Here is a 9,385-nt window from a genome sequence, read left to right on the forward strand (position 1 = left end):
AGCTGCGCTTGCCCTGATAGACAAGTTTCACAATGACAGGCACCCGAACGAAAGGAAAACGTGAGTTGGTGGCATAGACGCAAAGACAAAGGAGGACAACCAATATCCCTCAACCTCGGGGTCAGTAGCCAATCTATGCACACGATTTCATGTTCGTCGTACTGATGACCATCAGCAGTATATAAGTCGGTTATCGAGAGCAGAAATCACGGTCTTGTTCGCGGTATTTCAGTGAAGCCGAAATAGAAAAAGGGCGGTGCACGGATATTTCTGGGCATCGTTAGAACTACGACGTTCTTCACTGCCCGAAGAGAACACACACAGCATAATTCCCTCCGCGATGCGAAAAGATAAATGTCGGAGTCTTTAAGAGGGAGATCAGCCTTAGGTACGCACACCAGATTTTTAGTTGCGGGTTTTGCTGCAAGAGCTCTTATAGGGAGCCCGTCCCGGAGGATACTTAATGTGCACTCCTACACAGTCGACATCCGCACACGTGACCGTCACGTGACTGCGCACTGTAGTAGCAAAGGTTTTGGCACAAAATATCCAGGTCTCAGACTTTACTGCTTTACTGTAGGCGTTCTAAAGGGACAGCCACCAAGATGGCAACAGCTTTCGCCGAGTTCTGCACATTACGGTGCAGGGTTTAGCACTTCGAAATTTTAGTGCATGAATGCGTGTAACGATTACGTTTTCACCTAATCTTGTCTGCAAATGTTTTGCCGTCGGTCCGTACAAAAGGTACCGAGAAATTCACGAAATTGGTTAAGCAAGAATTGCGCGCCCAAAATATTAATGAAAATTGAACAAGAATTAAAAACCAATTAACAAGCATTGAGTAATAAGTGTTAGTCAGTTACAAATTTAGTAAGATTACTTGGCTGTCCATTTTAAATAATTACTTAGATGCCATCTATGATTGGTTATATCCGTCATTAGAGACAACATAACTCGAAATGCATGCTATCGCATTTCGGCGTGAAAGAAGGCTTAAGCACACCTTTAGTTTTTTTGCTTCAACTGTGATGTCATCGAAAGCAAGAGCCAATCACGGCCAATCACGGCCACCCTTTTCCTCACCTGAGGCACCCTCATCTCTTCCGCCCGCAACCCGCGGAGAAGACGGGGCGGTTGGGAGGTACGTCGGCGTCGCGGCTCACACCGACGTGACGAAGGCATTGCAGCTAGGAGCTGGCTGGGCTGCTGCTCGAGGCCCCCTCCAATGGCGCTGATATCAAGCAATGCATGAGCCTGACGGGAAACCGGAGCTGCCGCCTGCAATATGACACAGAGTAGCGGTCAGCCGCGGTAATGACAATACATGCAATAATGTTCCCTGAACTGCCACAGCCGGGGTCCTCTGTTTACAGTCTACTAGCAAAATTACTGCAGGCCCCAGTGTTGCAGGGCGCATCAGAAAGCGTGCTGTTACTTTGAATAAGGACACAACATGACATACGGAGCTGCATTGTGTCCTTTATTCTGTATCCCTACTATTGAACCGTAACCACGGAATAGAGAAAGCCACGCTCAAAGAAGGCAGCGAGTGGTGAAGACAGAACAACAATCACAAAACCACAGGCTGTACTTTAGATGTTATAATGACTACGTGAATCAATGCGAGTGATATCACTGACAGTGAATGAGAAGCGCGAAGCATAAGCTACATGTGGCACGAGGTAGCTATGGCCAATGGTGTCCATGCGTGCCTGTTTAATAATTTCAACATAGCTGCATCGGACAACATTGTTCTATGATATTGTGCACATCTACGATGTTGTTGTACAACCATCGTACATCCGCCCACCTAACTTTTTGCCGCGCCCTGCTACGCTTTCCTTCTCTTGGAATCCACTTCATTACCCTTATGAACCGGCCGTTACCTCTCCTCGCGCGCAACTACCGCGTTCACCCTACTCGCTACAGCGCCAATGTTCCGCTATGCGGGGAGCATATAACTCTAAATCATACCACCTCGGCCTTCCGGCCCATTCCGTTCCGAATGTAGCCGTGAGCATGTCCTGCGGTCGCCAGGCGTGGTTGATCAGCTCATCGCCAGGGCTGTGGTGGCCACCAGGGCTGTTGAGGCCCCGGACTAAGGGCTCCACTCCCAGACCGAAGTCCCCCACAACCTGACCAGTATATACATTTTCCACCGCCACCACCAGGCAGTCGCATGCGGACGTGGCCGTCCTTGTGCCTGGATCCAACACAAAGGAGCTCGAGTGTTTGGCGGAAGATTCTCTCGGTCGAGTCGCAGCGTGGGCGAGGGATGCGAGAATCACCATCTCACGGGATAAGACAGTGTGTGCGCTCCCCCCCCCCCCTCCCGCAGGGGGGGAATGGAGAGCACCATGCCCGCAGTTCGCATTGACGGTGCCCGCCTGCCTTTCAGGCCCGCCTCCAAGGTGCTGGGCATCGTCTTTGACCACACTCTCTCGTTCATTCCCCACGTGGAAAGACTCAAGGAGCATGGCGAGACGCTCTACGCCCGCCTTGCGACTTTTCTGCGGATTAACGGCACACCGGCGCCTGCCCGCATGAGGGCGCTTTACCGCCAGGATGCGCTCCCGACCCTCGCATACGCTTCGCCCGTCTGGTGGACTGAGTGTCCTCATTCGGGTCTTTGAACTCGCCTCGCGTCTGTGCAGAGGTCCCCGCTGTTGGCGTTGGCGGGGGCCTATTCTACGACGAGCACCTGGGCGTTGCAGATCCTTGAGCACGCCCCTTCGTAAGCGATAGACCTCGACAGATTAAACGCGGAATTTCACCTCTTTTCCCATCACCGAGGCGTCGCTTTTGGGACAAGGTTAATCCGAGCTGTCGAGGTCCAACAGCCGTTTGATGTTGCTGCGCGGCATCCCTCGAAGGTCGTGGCTTTCTCGCACCGTCGGTTGGACGTGGATGGGGCGATGGCTGCGGCGTTGTCGCCGGTGCATTACGTGTACATTGATGGTGCATACACCTCTGTAGCTGCGGGCGCCACTTTTGTGGCGTCCGGATCGCGCGGAGTCCTCCGGGCGGCTGGCCGTTTTCGGGTCGACGGTGCATCGGGTCCGTAGCCCCCGCAGGTGGTGGCTTTTACGGAGGCGGTGGAGTACGTCCGTTCCCGAAGGGGAACGGCGCCGGTGCATTTATATACCGATTTTCTTCGCTCCTTTCAGCACCTGCTGCATACAACTGCGCGATTCGGCTGTGAATCACATAAAGGCCACACTTACATCAGTGGCGTCGCGCAGACCCCTCGCACTTTTCCATGTCTCTTGTCACGCCGGCATTCTCGGCAATGAGCTGGCGGATATCGTGGCCACTCGGGCTAGCCGTTCTCTCGCGTTCGGCGGGTGCTCCACTCGAAGGTAACCGTCTGGGCTTCTTTCCGCTCTATTGTCAGGGCTACGTGGGCGGTCTGGTGGCGTGAGAACAACCAGGGAACAGGAATTTTTCCTGGGTGCACGATGTCCTTTCCATCCCGGACTGCTTCCATCCCGGACCGTGACACTCATTACGTGCCACGGCCGTTTTCCGGCACACATGCACAGATTTAGACTTTCGTCTTCGCCTTTGTGCCCTTGCGGGGCCCCCGTTGGCGACGTTTATCATTATTTAACCAATTTTATCATTATCTCACAAATCATCATCTAACCAATTACCTAAAAGATGCGTCAAGCATAGACAGAACATTTATTTAGCCTATGAGAAGGACTCAATTATCACTTACGATTGACAAATTATATGCTTGAATGAATGAATGAATGAATAAATGAATGAATGAAATGAGTGAATATGCCTCCAAACTCACCGGAACTGGAATGCAGCAACAGTGGAGAAGCTCCTCCTCCAGACAAAGTATATGGTGGCCTGCAGCGCCTCCCACACCTTGATGGCCTCCACATACTGGACGGTAGACAACACTGCGTCCCTGCTGCCCCCGGACGACTCGCTGACAGAGCTGGACATGTCCACCTTGCTGGCAATGTGGTGCTTTGCGTGCAATGCGGCCAGATGAGCGTAGTACACGGTCGCTGGGGCACTCGCGCTTCTTGCACACCGGGCGTATGTGTGGCAGAGGTAGTAGCTCAGATTCTGCACGTCATCCGCCGTAAAGCTGGAGTCGTCCTACACGATATAATAGTACTATGGGTGGTGTGTTTATGCATATGTGCAGTGTATATACAGATAGACTGCCCTGTTAGCTATAGCTACCTGCTAAAGCGAACAGGTACAGACTATGATGTGCTAGTTGATGAAATAATCAAATTACAATTACACTTACTTGGCCGATAACAACACATTCTGCACGCTAAACTTATTTAGCCCAAGTGATTACGGCACTGCAGGGTACAATGTGAATCTAATTTTACCGCAGTTCCTAGTAAATAGCCTTAGACACAATTACAGGAAAATACAGAAAAGTGGTATGTATGTTCCCTGTACTTGACATATTTTGCTACACTTATCCATAAGCTATCATAGTAAAGGAAATGAGCATCAGTTGTGCACTGTTACAAAACCAAGCCTTCATTCAGGAAGCATGTTTTGTTTTAAATTATATTTTCTTATTCAATATAAATGCATAATACCACCATTCCCGTCAAAAAACCATTGGAACATATTGATTAAACTGTGCAAGTGAAAGCCATTATGCTCCAAAAAATGCACAGAGGCTTCAAGCATAGACAGAACATTCTGCACGCTAATCTTATTTAGCCCAGGCACTGCAGGGTACAATGTGAATGTAATTTTGCCACAGTTCCTAGTACATTGCCTTAGACACAATTACAGGAAAGTACACAAAAGTAGTATGTTCCCTGTACATGACATACTTTATTACACTAATCGATATGCTATCATAGTAAAGAAAATAAGCATCACTTGTGCACTATGTTACAAACCAAAGCCTTCAGGAAGCATGTTTTGTTTTAAATTATATTTTCTTATACAAAATAAATGCATCATATCACCATCCCAGTTAAAAGAAGAAAAACATTACAAGCCATTATGCACCAAAAAATTGCACAGATGCTTCAAGCAGGCTGTCAGCAAACGCTTGCGCATTGAGTTCTAATGCACTTCTGCAGTTATACCCTGCATTTCCCCGATGTTTTCTCACAGTCCCCGGTTCCGTATGGCAAATGGAAGGTATAAAGGGAAACCGAAGGTGGAAGTCGGAGAAGGGGAGCAGGCAAAGGTGGTGAGGTGAAAGCACGTGCGCGTGCGCAAAGAGGGGCTCGTGAAAGGAGGCTCTTGCTGATTTCTGGTAGCATGATTCGGTGCAGCCACGGTTCCGTTGCAAAAACTTTTTTAGGCACTCTATAGACTGTTCATAAATTTCTGTCTATAAAGTCTATAGATTCTCCATAGACAATCCAACGACAACATTTTATAGGCAATACAAACTCTATAGACAGCTTATATATAGTACAGGTTTATGGGCATACACTTTAAGTAGATTTTTGTCAATAGACTATGTATAAACAAAAATGAATAGCTATAGGAAGGCAACAGAGTCCATAAGAAGTCTGCAGACTGTCTTTAGACAATTTTTGTAAGTGTTAGCAGCGGTGTGCTTGCGCCCCCCACTTGCGATCGCTTCAATGATGATAAAAACTGCCAGTGGCTACAAGACACACTAGTCGCGTTGCAGGAAGGCAATGGATGCAGCCCAGACTCATGTTCGGAACGCTGCGCGTATGCACAGACAGATCGAGTAGACGACAAACGTTCTCGGGACGCTGCCCGCAAATGCGCTGTGCAGTACGGGGCCCCAATGCATTACCAGCCAATTTCTGTCAGGCTATAAGGGACTCGATAAGTTCCCCATAACATGAGCATAACCGTCACACGTGACGTCGCTGCGTTAATCACTTCACGAACCAGCTAACGCATATTACTGTACCCGCCGCAGTGACTCAGTGCCTTTGGCCGTCGGCTGCTGATGCCAAGGCCGTAGGATCCAATCCTGTCAGCCGCAGCCGCATTGCGATGAAGGCCAAATACAAAACGGCCCGTGTTCTGTACGCAGTCAATGCAATGTTAATGATTCCCAGGTGACGAAAATTAATCCGGAGCCCTCGACTAGGGCGTCCCTCACTGTCGGTAGTGTGTCGCTTTGCGATGTTAAACCCCATAGTCTAGAACCCGAAAGACACGGGTTGGCTTCTGGCTGTGGTGGTCGCATTTCGTTGGAAGCGAAATTCTAGAGGCCCGGGTACCGTGCGATGTCGGTGCACGTTGAAGAACCACTTGAGGTCAAAATTTCCGATGGCCTTTACTACGCGTCCCTTATAGCCTGAGTCGCTCTGGGACGTTAAGCTCAAATAAACTAAAATTGTTTTTATATTATCACTGGCCATATCCTGTGGTTAAGCGATTGTAATTTTTTTTGCCTGTTAAAATGACTACGTTGCCACGGAAGGGGATGGGCAAATCACAGGCGCAACTCTGGTATCAGACCTCCTGTTCCTCCTCAACTGGGACACCCACCTTTCCCGCGCACGCAACCCGATGTGGTCACGGCGCTGTTGGGAAGTAGGACGGTGCCCCGGCTCACACCCACGTGACGAAGGCACGGCAGGAGCTCTCTGTGCTGCTGCCCGAGGTCCCCTCCATTGCCGTCGGCATCGAGCAATGCATGAGCCTGACGGGAGACCGAAGCAGCCTCCTGCAATATCACACAGAATAGCGGTCAACCACAGTAATTGACAGTACATGTTAGAGTATTCCCTAAACTGCCATGGCCACATTCCCCTCTTTACACCCATTTGCCGAAATGTAGAGCACACCCTTAGAGTGCGCTTCAAAATGCGCTGTGTTATTTTGAGTCTGTTACTTTGAATACTTTATTGACTTCCCTCTCCCAGCAGGTGTCACTGTTACTCTTGTCTATTACTTAGATTTTAAGCGGGTAGAAGTAACCAAGCGATGGTTATCTGATTGGTAAAAGCGGCTGTACTGGTTTCTTAAAGTGAAGCTGAACCATTCGTCGCAAATTCTGAGAGATTCAAGTAATTGTCTGTCTCATGCTCGTAAATAAAGCACACCAAGGGGCGCAGCGGCCCTTTCTCCGATATGCTCTTCGCGAGCCTGGCCGCTCGCTTACAAGCGTCGTCATTCCCCCGAGCATCTTCTGCGACGTCATTCCTCCATGCGAATGAAGCGAGCGTGAACCGCACATGGCGACTCCGGGGCTGGGAGCGAAACGTCAGTGCTCCCCGGAAGTGAAGTGAGCATATCTTACGACCAAAGGAAGCAACAGTGAGGTGGCCCCGGATGCGTGTTGCGACGCCACCAGTCAAGGCATAGGTCGAGACACGAGCACCCATCCTCTGCGTACATTCGCCTAAAGCAGCGAGATGAAATGCTGCACAGTGCGCGTCTGTGTCCCGGTCGATATTAGCTCTGCGCTTCATGAAGTACGATTTCCAGCTTCTTTTTATTCGTTTCAGACAAATAATAACCCCAGCTGTCACTTACAATCACCAGTTTAGCCAATAAACGCGCACACAAACAACTTGCGACAGTATTCGTGACGTCACAGGTACGTCTATCATGACAGCTGTTTGGCATAGACCGAATTTAGATTTCCTGGTTTTTGCAGTATCAAAGTTCTTCTGCTCTGTATTTTCAAAAGCCGTTTTTGCCGGATAAAAGGAACTCTAAAGAATGCAATGTTATCGACTGAAAAATGTAAAAGAAAAAGCAGGTTGCCCTTTAAAAAACGCCACGAAGTTGAAATTTATCGGAAGCTCTCCAATTGCAGTACGTCTCTAGCTCTCTCTACCTTCTTTCAATTCCCTACTTCTTCCTTTCCCTCATGGCGCGGTTGAGGTATCCACCGAACTTTGGATGTTGGCAGCCCTGAATATATACATGTAGACCTGGAATCTTCACCTTAATAGGTGCCGCGGTGGCTCAGTGGTTGTGGCGATCGGCTGCTGACCCGAAAGATGCGGGCTCGATCCCAGCAGCGGCAGTTGAAATTCTATGAAGGCGAAATTCTGAAGGCCTGTGTACTGTGCGATGTCAGTGCACGTTAAAGAACCCCAGATGGTCGAAATTTCCGGAGCCCTTCACTACGGCATCCCTCATAGCCCGAGTCGCTTTGGGATGTTAAACCCCCATAAACCCATTAACCAAACCTTCGCCTTAACAGCTAATGGCCTTAAATTACACAAGGGGCAGGATAATCTTCAAGCTAGAGTGTAGCACGACTCAGAGTATTAGAAAGTACATACACTGATACATACACTGATAGCCCATTCGGGCCAATGGGAGTCAAAAACCGAGCAAATTTGCCCTATCTGAGCATGGATTTCAATCTCTCTGATCGGCTGGGGCTCCAAGCGACATCGCTGCAGCTCAGACTTTTCCAGCACCTGAACGCATAACGTTGGTGAATAAGATTATTTTGTGCTGTCACGTATTGGTGGCGGGAGTCCAGGCAGTGAGGAAGACGGCCAAAAGCGATTCTAAAAGCAAACTTTACCGGGGCTGCACTGCGTCCTGTCACGACCCAGCTGGCGGCCTAGCGGCAGAATTTTCCCGCGCTTGGCTACGTTGGAATGACATTCCCCTTTACCTGGTTCCCAGCAAGAAGGACGCCTGGGAAAGCGACCGACAATGGACAGACGACGGGGGAAGAATAAAAGGACAGCACGTCAAGTAATTAACTGTGTCCGACCGCAGAGTTCTCGCCGCAGTTGAGGCCCGCGGCGGCGCAGGGAACACAGGTGTTTTTGATGGACATGTTGCAGCTTGCTTTGATGGCTTGAAAAGCTGGCGCTGTGAAGCTTTTCACTCGAAAAAAGAAACGCAGATAGTCACCTTCCACGAAGCACCACACTTCTTGCGAGGCTGGTTCCACTGCAGGACACGGTCTCCCATTGCCAGGACGCTCACGTGGGGCCTGAGATGCAAACGACGGAATGGCAGGGACTGTACTGCTCCGGTTCCTCGCTGCACCTCTGGGCAGCTGAAATTCATGGGTATGCACAAAATGGGGGCGAAGTTATTGCCTTAGCTGAAAGCTGATTGCGTACAAGTCAGTGCGGCGCCATAAGGGGAGTGAGTTTAGCATCGCGAACAAAGCTCCAGGAAGTTCTGACCACGTGCGTGTTCCCAAGCTATCCGGAGCCCACGGGTTAATAACCCTAACTATACGAGTTCTGAGTTGGGGCATCACACTAAACCGTTGTGCCGTTCAGAATTCAGGAAGCGCAAAATAATTGTGTGTGGGCTCTGGGGGCTTTGAAATGATGAACCAGCCAGCAAATGTGCCTCGTGTTGGATTGGCCACTGGCTGATGAAGGGGCAGAACCTTAGGTGATTTACGGAGCGTGCTGAGTGAGAAAGGTCGCTCTGGGCCCTGGTGACAAGGCTCATC

At 49.8% G+C, this 9,385-nt stretch overlaps 2 long non-coding RNA genes across 2 annotated transcripts; both read right to left on the reverse strand.

Annotated features, from left to right (window-relative positions):
- Positions 1-1,180: 1,180 nt before the first annotated feature.
- Positions 1,181-3,960, reverse strand: LOC144101979 (uncharacterized). The gene is made up of 2 exons (XR_013308128.1): positions 3,803-3,960; positions 1,181-1,278 (listed from the first exon to the last, which is right to left on the reverse strand). It is a non-coding gene; the product is annotated as an uncharacterized LOC144101979 (long non-coding RNA).
- A 133-nt stretch (positions 3,961-4,093) lies between these two features.
- Positions 4,094-8,969, reverse strand: LOC144101560 (uncharacterized). The gene is made up of 3 exons (XR_013308014.1): positions 8,827-8,969; positions 6,487-6,664; positions 4,094-4,119 (listed from the first exon to the last, which is right to left on the reverse strand). It is a non-coding gene; the product is annotated as an uncharacterized LOC144101560 (long non-coding RNA).
- Positions 8,970-9,385: the final 416 nt, after the last annotated feature.

The sequence above is a fragment of the Amblyomma americanum genome, chromosome 8 (assembly GCF_052857255.1).
Source record: "Amblyomma americanum isolate KBUSLIRL-KWMA chromosome 8, ASM5285725v1, whole genome shotgun sequence".
Classification (NCBI taxonomy): domain Eukaryota; kingdom Metazoa; phylum Arthropoda; class Arachnida; order Ixodida; family Ixodidae; genus Amblyomma; species Amblyomma americanum.